Source organism: Candoia aspera, chromosome 4, assembly GCF_035149785.1.
Source record: "Candoia aspera isolate rCanAsp1 chromosome 4, rCanAsp1.hap2, whole genome shotgun sequence".
Taxonomy (NCBI): Eukaryota; Metazoa; Chordata; class Lepidosauria; order Squamata; family Boidae; genus Candoia; species Candoia aspera.
In genome coordinates, this window is record NC_086156.1 from 104,970,137 (window position 1) to 104,981,888 (window position 11,752).

An 11,752-nucleotide genomic window follows, 5' to 3' on the forward strand; every position below is an offset into this window, starting at 1 on the left:
CCGTTTTCTTCTGCTTGTGTGGAAGACGTAAGATCTGCTGAAGGTTTGGGAGCGCTCTTGACTTGCTCCGAAGGGGGACCATTCTGTAATTTCCCGAGTTTGAAACGTCCAAAAGAAAAGACAGTCTTATAAGATGAGGACTCCTCCATGGCCTTTTTGGAACTGTTCTCACCTGCCAGGAAGAGAAGGAACAGATGCTTACCTATTTATTTCAATCTATTTTGATTATATTCTGCATTATCTGCAAGACTGCTTCCTCTAATTTTATCCCCACATTAACAAGCCAGGAGTTGGGCAGAGATTCAGGATTTGCCCCATCCTGGTCCTCTCTCATCCAAGCCCAGCACCCTAACCAATACCTTACACTGTCTCTCGTATTGAGCTAAAGCCACAGCTTAAGTTTAGCCCTAGCTGAACAGTTCTTGACCCAGAAATATATTTGCGGTGGCAAGCCTTCATTCCCAAATTTTAAACCTCACAAGAGGGCCCTGAACAAGACAGAACATTTATCTTCATAGTGTGTATTTGTGACCAAGGCAAACGGCACCTGGCAGTAGCTGTGCAGATGCTTCTTATTATTAGTTGCCTGTCCAATAACTGAATTTCTCTGGCAAATTAACTGGGTGATTTAAAATATTAAAAAGCATTACAAGCATTTTAAATCAAATGTTTCCTAGCACTCTGTGGTTTGGAATTTGGTAGCTTAGATAAAGGGATGTGTAAAATGAGAGTAAACCGAACTGAATATTTTACATTTGCTGCTTTTGGTCCTGGGAAAGCAAACGTTACATATTGCTAATACTCTTCTGTATATCTGTTCCTGAAAAGTAGAAATATGTGTTTTCAGGCCAAAAGCTGATGAGTTCCGTTCCAAAACGCCCAGTTCAAAACCGTTCACACGTGTCCTCAAGTGACTCCAACATGAGTGAGCTTTTAAGAGCATTTTCAGGTCTACTTGAACGGTATTCATCACAAACCTTTCCCTTCCTTTCTCTTTATTTATTTTTAAAACTGAAAACTAAGACACCACAACCACTGACTCCAGACCAAGTCTCTTGCTTTGATACTGCCATGAAATACATATTATCATGTTTTCCAATCTCATTAAATAAAGGCAGAGTGCCAATAGTTAGTCCTCCATAATCAGTCCAGCTTTATTTGGGTCATTATCCTGCATAAAATAGTGTTAGAGGATGCCAATTTACCACCATCCCAATACAAACAGCCTAGCCAATATGCAGTGGAAAAATAAATAAAATCTAGAATTACTACCGCAACTATAACATCACGACATCACAAAAATATTAAATAATTAAGATTATGGAAACAATGGTGCAATATACCACAGTATGAAATCATGTGGTATAAATGTTAATATAAAATATAAAAACCTATGGAAAAAAATACCTAAAAGTCAGTAATACTAACCAAAGAATATACAACCATTGTATCACTAGGACCTCCTGGTAAAATTATAATTAATATTGATATTAAAACTATGCAAATTATAATACAACGGCAGTTGAAAGCTGCAGTATGTTACTTTATAAAAAGCAATAGCAGTAAAAATGGTCATGCTAAACAATTAGAAATAAAATCAACAGTAATACACATTTAAAGTCATGGTCTTCATCCATCCTGGTCTTGCGAAGGTCATAATCAAAGGATTTTTTAATTTAGCACATCAGCCTATCAAATTTCCATCTTCCATATTGAAGCTGGATCTTGTAGCCTGGTCTATGAAAGAGAAATGAAGAGGTGCAATGTCTAAGCTGGGCTGATTCATTTACCTCTCAGCTGGGAGCTATAGAAACCCCCTTATATGACCCTATACAAATATATCAGACCAGAGGCAAATCCCATAGAATTCAATGGATTTTCTTTTAGGAGAAAGAAAATGCTGAAAGAAAAACACCAGAGTTCACAAAGGATTTGACTCTACAGTATTAGTCCATGGGGAAAATAACTCATCAGAAAAAGGTGAAATAAATCCATTTGGATTAACTCAACAGTTATTAGCTCCAACTGCAAAGAACAACTAAGAACCTTGTGGCACTTGAAGGACTAAACTGATTTATTGTGTGGAGTCCTTGGTGCTCTCTGAGCCTTGTTGCTTTCTTGCAGACGTTTCATTGCCAGACTAGGCAACATCTTCAGGGCAAAAGCTTAGTCTGGCAAGTTTGGCATTGCCTAGTCTGGCAATGAAACGCCTGCAAGAAAGCAACAAGGCTCAGAGAGCACCAAGGGCTCCACAGTTCAACCCTGAGCTACAAATATTCTGTTCAATTGATTCATTGCAGTATAACTAGCTACAAGACCACAGCGTTCATGCTGTAATAAATTTATTAGTCCTTTAAGAGCCACAAGGCTGGTTTTAGTCTAGGCTACAAGACTAGCACAATCACTTCTCTTATTTAAGAATCAAAACTCCATTTACAAGGGCAATAATTTTCCCGTGCTGATAATTAAATTTGGGGGCATCTGGTTCCCCCACCCTGAAAGAGGATATTTGTACTGACCTTGGTCTCATCCAGCAGTATTTTATTTTCTTCCAAAAGACTATCCCACACCAAAATACAATAATTATTCTCCTTAAAATGGGATGACCAAAAGACCAAATTAATTATATTTCTAAAGGTTTGTCTCACATATGAGAGAGACAGAGAGATCCAGCAAGAAAAATCTGTTTTCTCACTTTGTATTTGAGGATTTCCAAGCACTGCCATGAAAACAGATGCGTAAAGGGTTTACATTTGGTTTTCCTCCAGGTGAGAAAGTTGGCCTTCACTCCCCAAAGTTAAAATGGGAAGAACCATTCCAGCCTAGGATTGATGCTGCTGTGGACTGTTTAAAACTGATGATCAACAGGAATAAAGACAGAAAGCGTGAGAAAGCAGGGGGCAGATGAACAGCAGAGCCAACTGCAGACACAGGAACCAGGAGCGAGCAGAAAGAAGTTGCAGAGACCAGAAGATGAGATGGAAGGACAAGTCACTTGCTTCATCTCTGTACCTGTTCCTTCAGTGTCTCCACACCAGCCCTTGATATCTTATCTGGCTCCAGCAACTGGTTGACCTACTATCTCTCTTGCCTTATAAAGGCTCCTGATAAATGCAGGTCCAGCTCTTCTAAACTGGACCCAACAGCTCTTGGCTGCCTTGATCCCTCCTATCCATCATTCCTACCACCGCCTCCTTCTCCAAATAGACAAACTTTCCAACTGCAGGAAGGAAGAAGGGGGGGGGAGTTTAGGGGTGGAATTGAAAGAACATCCTCCCCCTTCCTTGCACATACGTACAGAAGTTAATGGCCCTGTTTGCTCGCCTTATCTCCTGCCCTGCAACTTCTTTCCACTGGCCCATTTGCACAAGGCAATGGAAACTTAGAAAGACAATGGAAGGCAGAAGGAAGACTGGAGCCTCAGGGATCTGTCTGGCTAGGTGTGTGGCCAGCCGGTGGGCAAGATCTGGGCAGCAGGGCAGAAAGTAGCAGGGTCCTAGGTAGCACAAGGATGCAGGCTTCAGACTTTATGCAGCTGGCTTCAGTCTGAACCGGCTTCTGAGCCTTGCAGCTGAAATGTCTCCTTCTTGGGGACCTGAACCATTGGTTAAGGCATGCAATAGAGGCTACAGAAGGAAGAGGCTACAGTTTTGCTTAATTGATTTATATTCCCCCTTTCGAACCAAGTAGGACAACCTAGGAGGCTTCCACAGGGCAGCTAAGAATGTGAAAGAAGACCTGAATGAGCTGAAATGAAGAGAGACAGAGCGACCCCAATTAAGACATTTCTTTCAAAAAACAGGGCACACAATGGAGGAGAGACTTTGAAGTAGATTCTGGGAAACGCTGGGGTTTGTTGGAAACTAAAGTGAAGGTTGCACATGAACATGCACAGTTGTGTTTGTCCGGATCTTACCAAAGTGTTTCTCAACTCACTGTACACAAACCATAGCTGGATATAGAAGGCGTTTAGGTGGGACACGAAATCCATGAAACGTGACATTTTTCCAACTCACCCTAAATGATCCATGTAAGGACAATTATATAAATAAACATAGAGATGACCTTCTCGGAGGAGTGGTCTTCTTAGCTTGGAATGCGGGTCAGGGGAGACAGAACAAAGGTATCTAAAATCATGCATGATGTAGATAATGTGGAGGAAGAAAAGATTTAGCCTTTCCCTCACCGTACTTTCTGCAAGCTCATCCATCAAAACTAAATGCAAGGAGATTCAGGACCAACAGAGGGAAAAGCTTTTCCACATGGCCCATAGTAAAATTATGGATTTCTCTGCTAGCACTTGTGGTAACAGAGGCCTGGTTTTTAAAGGAGAGTGGACAGGTTCATGAAGGCCTGTCATCATGGCTACTTATAATGGCTGTTGACCACCTTCTGAGTGGATTTAAATGTGGGAAAAGGGACTCTTGCTCCAGGCTTGTACATCCCCAAAGGCCTCCAATTGACCATAGTTGGACCCAGAATGTTGGGCTATATGGCTCTTTGGTTTTTCTTATGGACTTCTTTCTGCCTTGGTGGGACGAAAGTTCTGGGACAGTGTAATTGGTAGGTCTAAAGAAACAAAAAACGGAAAACCACTACTGTACAATCTGCTCTAATGAAACTATGTGGGGGAAATTTCAAGGAATGATGCTAACAGATCTGAGGGAAATTCTTTGGTATGGACTTTCTTTCTTCCTCCCCGCCCCCACTCCGCTCTCCCCCAAACCTTGATGTTCATTTAAGAGAGCCAGTTGCAAGATAGCGGCTCAGGGATGGAGGCCAGGAAAGTTTGCTTCCCATGAACTGTCACCTTAAATTGGAATGAACTGCATATTGTAGATAAATGCAAATTTACTTCTGTGGAGTCCTTGGTGCTCTCTGAGCCTTGTTGTTTTCTTGCAGATGTTTTCATTGTCAGACTTGGCAACATCTTCAGTGCAAAAAAGTGCAAAAAATTTACTTCTGAATGACTAAAAATCAAGGATTTTATCAATTTCCTTGAAGAACGGGGAAGGGAGAGGAATTGAGGTGTTGACTATGAAGCAACTATTACCTTGCCAATGTACTAGGAATCATTCAGGAATTGACCAATAAATTCTTACCTTGGGCACATTCCGAACTTACCTGGAGCAATTATGAGGTAATGGTTATATATTCTGAATCTGTATACCAAAGCCCAGGGTGCTATGACAGATAAGGAGAGGAGACATTATCCTTGAAGGCAATTGCCTATTCCATGGATAAAATGTATTTTTTACCTTTCTTTCAATGTATTCAAGGTTGAAAACAAAATATCCCTCCCTCTAATTTTATCTTCCTAAGACCCTCTAAGGTGAATGGGGTTGAAAGCTTGGTTGGGCTTGCATATTTGCTAAATCAAGGTTTGGCAGTAATTTCATTTGTGGGGAGGGTGTTAAATCACATTTTCTCAGTTTGTATAATCTTTTAAGTTAATACTTACCTAATCATATTATGATTTAGCATGATTTGCAAAGCCAGTCATAATCAGGTTTGCATATCATGCTAAGCCAGCCTTTCTCAACCTTTTGATCCCGGAGGAACCCTTGAAATATGTTTCAGGCCTTGGGGAGCCCCTGCACATTCAGGCTCAAATATAGGCCGGAAGTTACAAAATTATTCTGTTTCATGTATAAGCCTGTATATATTCATTAACAGTGTTCTTAAAATAAAGAATGAAACTTACAGTACCTCTTTAATGAGAAGTTGCCTGAATTTTAAATATTTTTTAAAATAAATTGTGAGCTCCCAGTGACCTCTCACAGAACCCTAGGGTTCCACGGAACCCTGGTTGAGAAACCCTGTGCTAAGCCATGGTTTATTGAATAATCATCAGTTAAGAGGGTTTGGACAAAACACAAAACCATAAATTATGGCTTCCATACTATAATAGCTGAATCTGCACAATACATTAGCCAAAACCAAGTTTGGTCTGGTTTAGTGTGATGTATGAACAAGTCCAATAACCTATTCCAAAGTCACCTATGGATCTTCCTGTATGAACATGGAGTTGAACCTGGGTGTCTCATCCAATATGCTGCACAGTACTGGCTGGGTGAGATTGGTTTGCCAAATAACTAGTAAGCCAAACTCTAAATAAACCAATCAAAATAAGTAAACAAATATTCCAGCCTGCTCTCATTACCACACCTTTAACAACAATAGAGCCAGTTTAGTCTAGTGGTTAAGGTGCCGGGCTAGAAACCAGGAGGCTCTGAGTTCTAGTCCCCCCTGAAGCATGAAAGCCGGCTGGGTGACCCTGGGCCAGTCACTCTCTCTCAACCCAACCCACCTCACAGGGTGGCTGTTGTGGGGAAAATAGGAGGAGGAAGGAGTACTAGGTATGTTTGCCGCCTTGAGTTATTTATAAAAATAATAAAGGCAGGATTAAATAAATAAATGAAATATGTAAAATATCCAAGTGAAGCTTTGCATGTGGCAGGACAAAAAATATGTTTGGCTGTATCTGCAGCAAAGGCTCCAGTTTAAGGCAGAAGAGCAGGGGAAGAGAAAGCAATTGGCAACTCTTAAGAAGGCCTATGGCAATGTTTCTCAACCTTGGCAACTTGAAGATGTGTGGACTTCAACTCCCATTCTGGGAGTTGAAGTCCACACATCTTCAAGTTGCCATGGTTGAGAAACACTGGCCTATAGCACTGGAGAGTGTTCTGTAAGAAAATGCAAAATAGCTAAATTCTAAAGCACAAGTTTTAATTTAGCTTTATTTACAGTTGATATAAGGTAATCATCACTTTGAACCAAATACAGTGTTAATAAATAAGTTTGTTTTAAAAAATGCTTTATTCTATTGCTATGGTTTGTAAGGTGATTCTTTCTTCCACTGAGAAGAAAAAAATGGTTCCCCTGGCTGGTGATTGATTGATTGATTGATTGATTGATTGAAACAATTTATGTAGCCACCTACCTCAACAAGATGACCCTGGGTGGTCTACAAATTTAAAACTAAAAAAATTGTAACATAAATAATAAAACAATGTTTTTAAAAAACCAAATACCACATTTCTGGGGCTGAATAACCATTACCATTTCAAATTGCTAAGGTAATAATAAAACACTCAGCCAACTCATAGCCCAAATGCCTGTGCAGTAAGGGAGCAGTGGAACATGGCTCTTGTCCATTCCTGAACTTAGTGTGTGTTTGTGTGTGTCTGTGTGTGTCTGTGTGTGTGTATCTAAAAATGCTCCCACTCTTGGGACACTGAAATAAACCACATCCCAGCTGAAATCCACTCTTCTACACCATCTTTTAAAGCCGCCTCCTCCTCCTCCTTCCTATACTATTATTTCTGAATACCCTGTGGGTGCGGGTGATTTCTTCTTTTTATTTGTGCTTTGGGTATTTAACAAACTCTTTACCTCTTTACTTTTTGAATGAAGGTGGCCTTTCATGTTTTTGCATACCCCTTTAGAAGTTCACAAAGAAAAAGGGTAAGTAAATCTCTGAAAGAAAGCAGTTACATGCCATGCTTTGCCCTTCTTGGTATGTCTGCCAGCAATAACAGGGGCTTGGCCTATGGCGGAGGGGCGGGCGTTGGAAACAAGTTTTTACAAGGGTGTTTTTATGGAGGTAATTTCCTTCCCTTTCTTGAATAGCACCACTAATGTCTTTTTGGCAAGGCAGCTGAGCTGGTACTCCATCTGCATAAACTACTACGCCCATCAAAGGTAAAGGTAAAGGTTTCCCTTGACATTAAGTCCAGTCGTGTCTGACTCTAGGGGGCGGTGCTCATCTCCGTTTCAAAGCCGAAGAGCCGGCGTTTGTCCGTAGACACTTCCGTGGTCATGTGGCCGGCATGACTACATGGAACGCCGTTACCTGCCCGCCGAAGCGGTACCTATTAATCTACTCACATTTGCGTGTTTTTGAACTGCTAGGCTGGCAGGAGCTGGGACTAGCAACGGGAGCTCACCCCGTCATGTGGATTCGAACCACCGACCTTCCGATCAGCAAGCTCAGCAGTTTAACCCGCAGTGCCACCACGTCCCTGCCCATCAAAAGTCAACAAATATAACTCAACAATTCTAATGAGCAATCTAACAATTACAGCATTTCTCCATCTTTGAAGTAACAATCCTGGAGTGTTTTAAACCAGAACTACAATAAAAACCATAAACAAAGCCATGGTAATGTTCAGTATAGATTCAGGAATGGGAAATTACCCATTCATACAAAGAAAAAGTGCAGAACAAAAAGAAGATGGGGAATCTGGAACAGGTAAGATATTGTAGAATTACATATGTAGAAGGGACACACTCTCTTCCTTGAAAAATCATTCCATGTAGAAATATTTTGCTATACCATTGTTTGCTATTGGTTAGATTCACACAACATGCAGAACTGTAAACTATGATTTGCAAACCATAAGAACTAGATTTGCATGCCAAACTAAAGCCAAAAGCAAAAAAAACGTATTTATGACTTAGAATGATCCCAGCCAAAGGATCTCCATATCAAAACGCTCAAATTCAATCCTAATAAATAGGATATAGACACTTCCATATTACAGGGCCTGCATGGTAAATTAGTATTTAATCCCAAAGGCTTAAGTAGTTATTTACCAGCAACAGCAAATCACATCACAGTGATATAGACAAAACAATATAACTTTGTGGCAGATGCCAGCTCTGACAGCACTATGACACAGCTTACAATACTTGTAAAACCGATCTTGAAATAAAAATTGATTACTAATTAAATGGAGTCAGTGGTGTCAAATGGCTACAAAAAAGGCAGATGGAGTTCCAGGTTGCATCAACAGAAATATTATTTCCCAATCACAGGAAGTCACAATTCCATTCTTTCTCACGCTGGTAGGACCCCTCCTAGAGTATTGCATCCATTCCTGGGAACTACATTTTAAGAAGGTTCATAGAAATTGCGACAGGTTCAGCAAAAGGCAATGGGTGTGACCAGAAGACTGAAAACTAAGTTCTGTGAGTCACTTTCAACAAATTGAGAATTTTTGGCTTCAAAATGTGAAAACTGAGAGGGAACATGATAGCATTCTTCAAATACTTGGGCAATGTCCCACAGAAAGTGCTTCAGATCCATTCTATCTTGTTTCAGAGTGCAGGATTTGGGATAATGGAATTAAGTTACAAGAAGGCAGATTCCAACTGAATATTCCCCCCTCTCCCAAAAATCTTAACAAGACTTCAGCAATTGAACCAATGACCCAGAAAGGTCATTAGATGTGTTCAAATGAGGGCAAATGGTCATCTATTGGGGATGCTTTTATTTAGATGCCTTCAAGGAGCAAGGAATTGGGTGTGTTGGCCTAAATAGCCCCTTTCATTGCTTAAACTATATTATTTTAATTCTTTCACCCAAAATACCAAGGTTTCACTTGCTCATCTTCCCAAGTGGCATCTTAAATTTTATATTGGACAAACTGGCCTATCTCTTCACAAAAGAAGGGTGGAGTGTTTTTAAATAGGAAAATTGGGTAAACATTTACCACAGAAAATGAATAAAAATGGGGATAGAAAATTGACATCAGATATGGCACTGCTTTAAAAAAAACTGTTCAGTGGGAAAATATCTCAGTGGTGCAGGTCTGGCTGCCCCTGAGCTGAAGGTGATGGTCATTTTCAAAGCAATTCCTCTAATCCGTTTTCATCAGGAGAAATGGGGCAGTTAATTAGAAGAATTCAGCATTTATCCTAAATTAAACAGAGGGCAAGGGTTCTTATCACTTTGCATATGTACATTAGCCCATCAATGCAAGAACGTCTGGGTCACACCCAAGCACTGTTTTGTTAATGGGCCATAATCTTTGGCAATGCTCACTCTCTGATCTCTCTCTCTCTGTCTTTTTTATAAGTCCTCTGTGGGACTGTGTACTTCTCTGCCAAATAATAAATGTGATTGCTTTACAATGCCACAACCACTGACTAAGTTTGCGTTACACCAGTTAACTGACCTGAGCTTTACAGACCCAACCCAGTTACTTAGATTCACACTCTGAAGCACAAAACTCAATGCACACAAATCTGTAAGCACAAAAGGCATCTGCCAATTACACCAACTGCATCTCCCATGTGGGGGAAATCAGGGTCTTTGTTGCAACAGGTTAAATAAGAGGATGCTTTCTGAGTAACCCACAACCTTGCTGGGGATATAGCGTGCAACAAGAAAGTGGGCCAATTTTTTTTTTGACTCCAGGGGTCACATGAGGAGGAGGAGGCAGAAAAGTCTGAGTTGCAAGGAGGAGGGGGGCATGGAAATGTTGCAGTAAATAAATAAATAAATGTGCGTGCCCTCCAAACACAGACATCCCTGCCCACCCCATTCCTAGGATTGTGTGAAAGGTCCCCTGTGCAAGCACCGAGTCATGTCTGACACTTTGGGGGGACACCACTTTTGTGACGTTTTCTTGGCAGACTATAGTGGGGTGGTTTGCCATTGCCTTCCCCAGTCGGGGATTACTAGAAGAAAAAGGAAGTGTTTTGACTCTGTCCTCAAAAAGCCTACTGATGAATGCCTTGCCAACTTCCCATTTCTGGGTTCACATGTAATTCTGAGATCTTCTCCATGCGCTTGTTGTTTAAGCAACTGTCTGACTATTGGGTGAAGAGTAGCAATGTCTACGCAGAGTTGACTAGCTACCTTCTAATGGCAAAGAACAACAGACAAGAGATCTTGTGGAATGTATCTTGTGTGGTGGCATTAAAGTGGCCTGTTCAGAGCATAGGGACAGAATACAAGATAACTGGTCGCACCATACTCTCCTAAAAAGAGATGTTTTGCATTTCCTTTGTTTTCCTTTTTCCTCTTCCTTTCTATTTTAAAATAAAACAAGCATCAACTTTACCTCAAACTGTACCCCTAGACTTCCAAATTAGCCTGGACAATGCCTATGCATATTTGTGTTTAAGTAACCACCCTGAATTCCTTAGAACAGTGTTTCTCAATTCTGGGAGTTGAAGTCCACACTTCTTAAAGGTTGAGAAACAGAAAACCAGCATGGAAGGAAGAAATAATTAAGGCATGATCTGGGAAGCCTTGTATCTTTAAAAAGCCAGAGAAATGTCCTAGCACTTGATCCATGGAGAAATCTTTCTCCTGTAGGGCCAGGTTTGAGGTGGAGGCTCTCCTCGCTTTCCAGAATTTTAAGAATGGCTCAGTTATCACCCAAGAAGGTGATATTTTTAGGTCAGAGCATGTTGGCAGAATAAGCTGCTGTGAAAGTCAGAGAAGGCAGTAACAAAGTGTGACCTGGAAGGAAATAATTTCCTTGTTACATAATCTTCAGCACAAGTGTAGAACAGCTGGCAATACACTTCAACACAACATTTGCTAATCATTTTTCTATTGCTAAATAGGTACCTATTCTATCTGTGTCTCGAGAAGTATTATCTATCAGGATCAGGGTTGCCAACTTTTGGCTAATAGCTTCTGTGCCGTTGCCAAAAGTACCAATTGTTCCACAGCAAAGAGTTGTTTAGTGGACACGTGCGATCTGAGAAAATGCTAGAGTTGTACTTTTGTGGAAAAACAGATAAACCAGATAAGAGATAAACCAGATAAATGTGTGGACTTCAACTCCCAGAATTCCCCAGCCAGCATGAGTTGAAGTCCATACATCTTGAAGTTGCCAAGTTTGAGAAACACTGAGATAAACCATTGATATCCTGACAAACTGGCCACATTCAGAGTCACCTGTTTGCCCTTCTCTTTTCCTCTCCAACAAGTAAGTTTTTCTTATCTCCA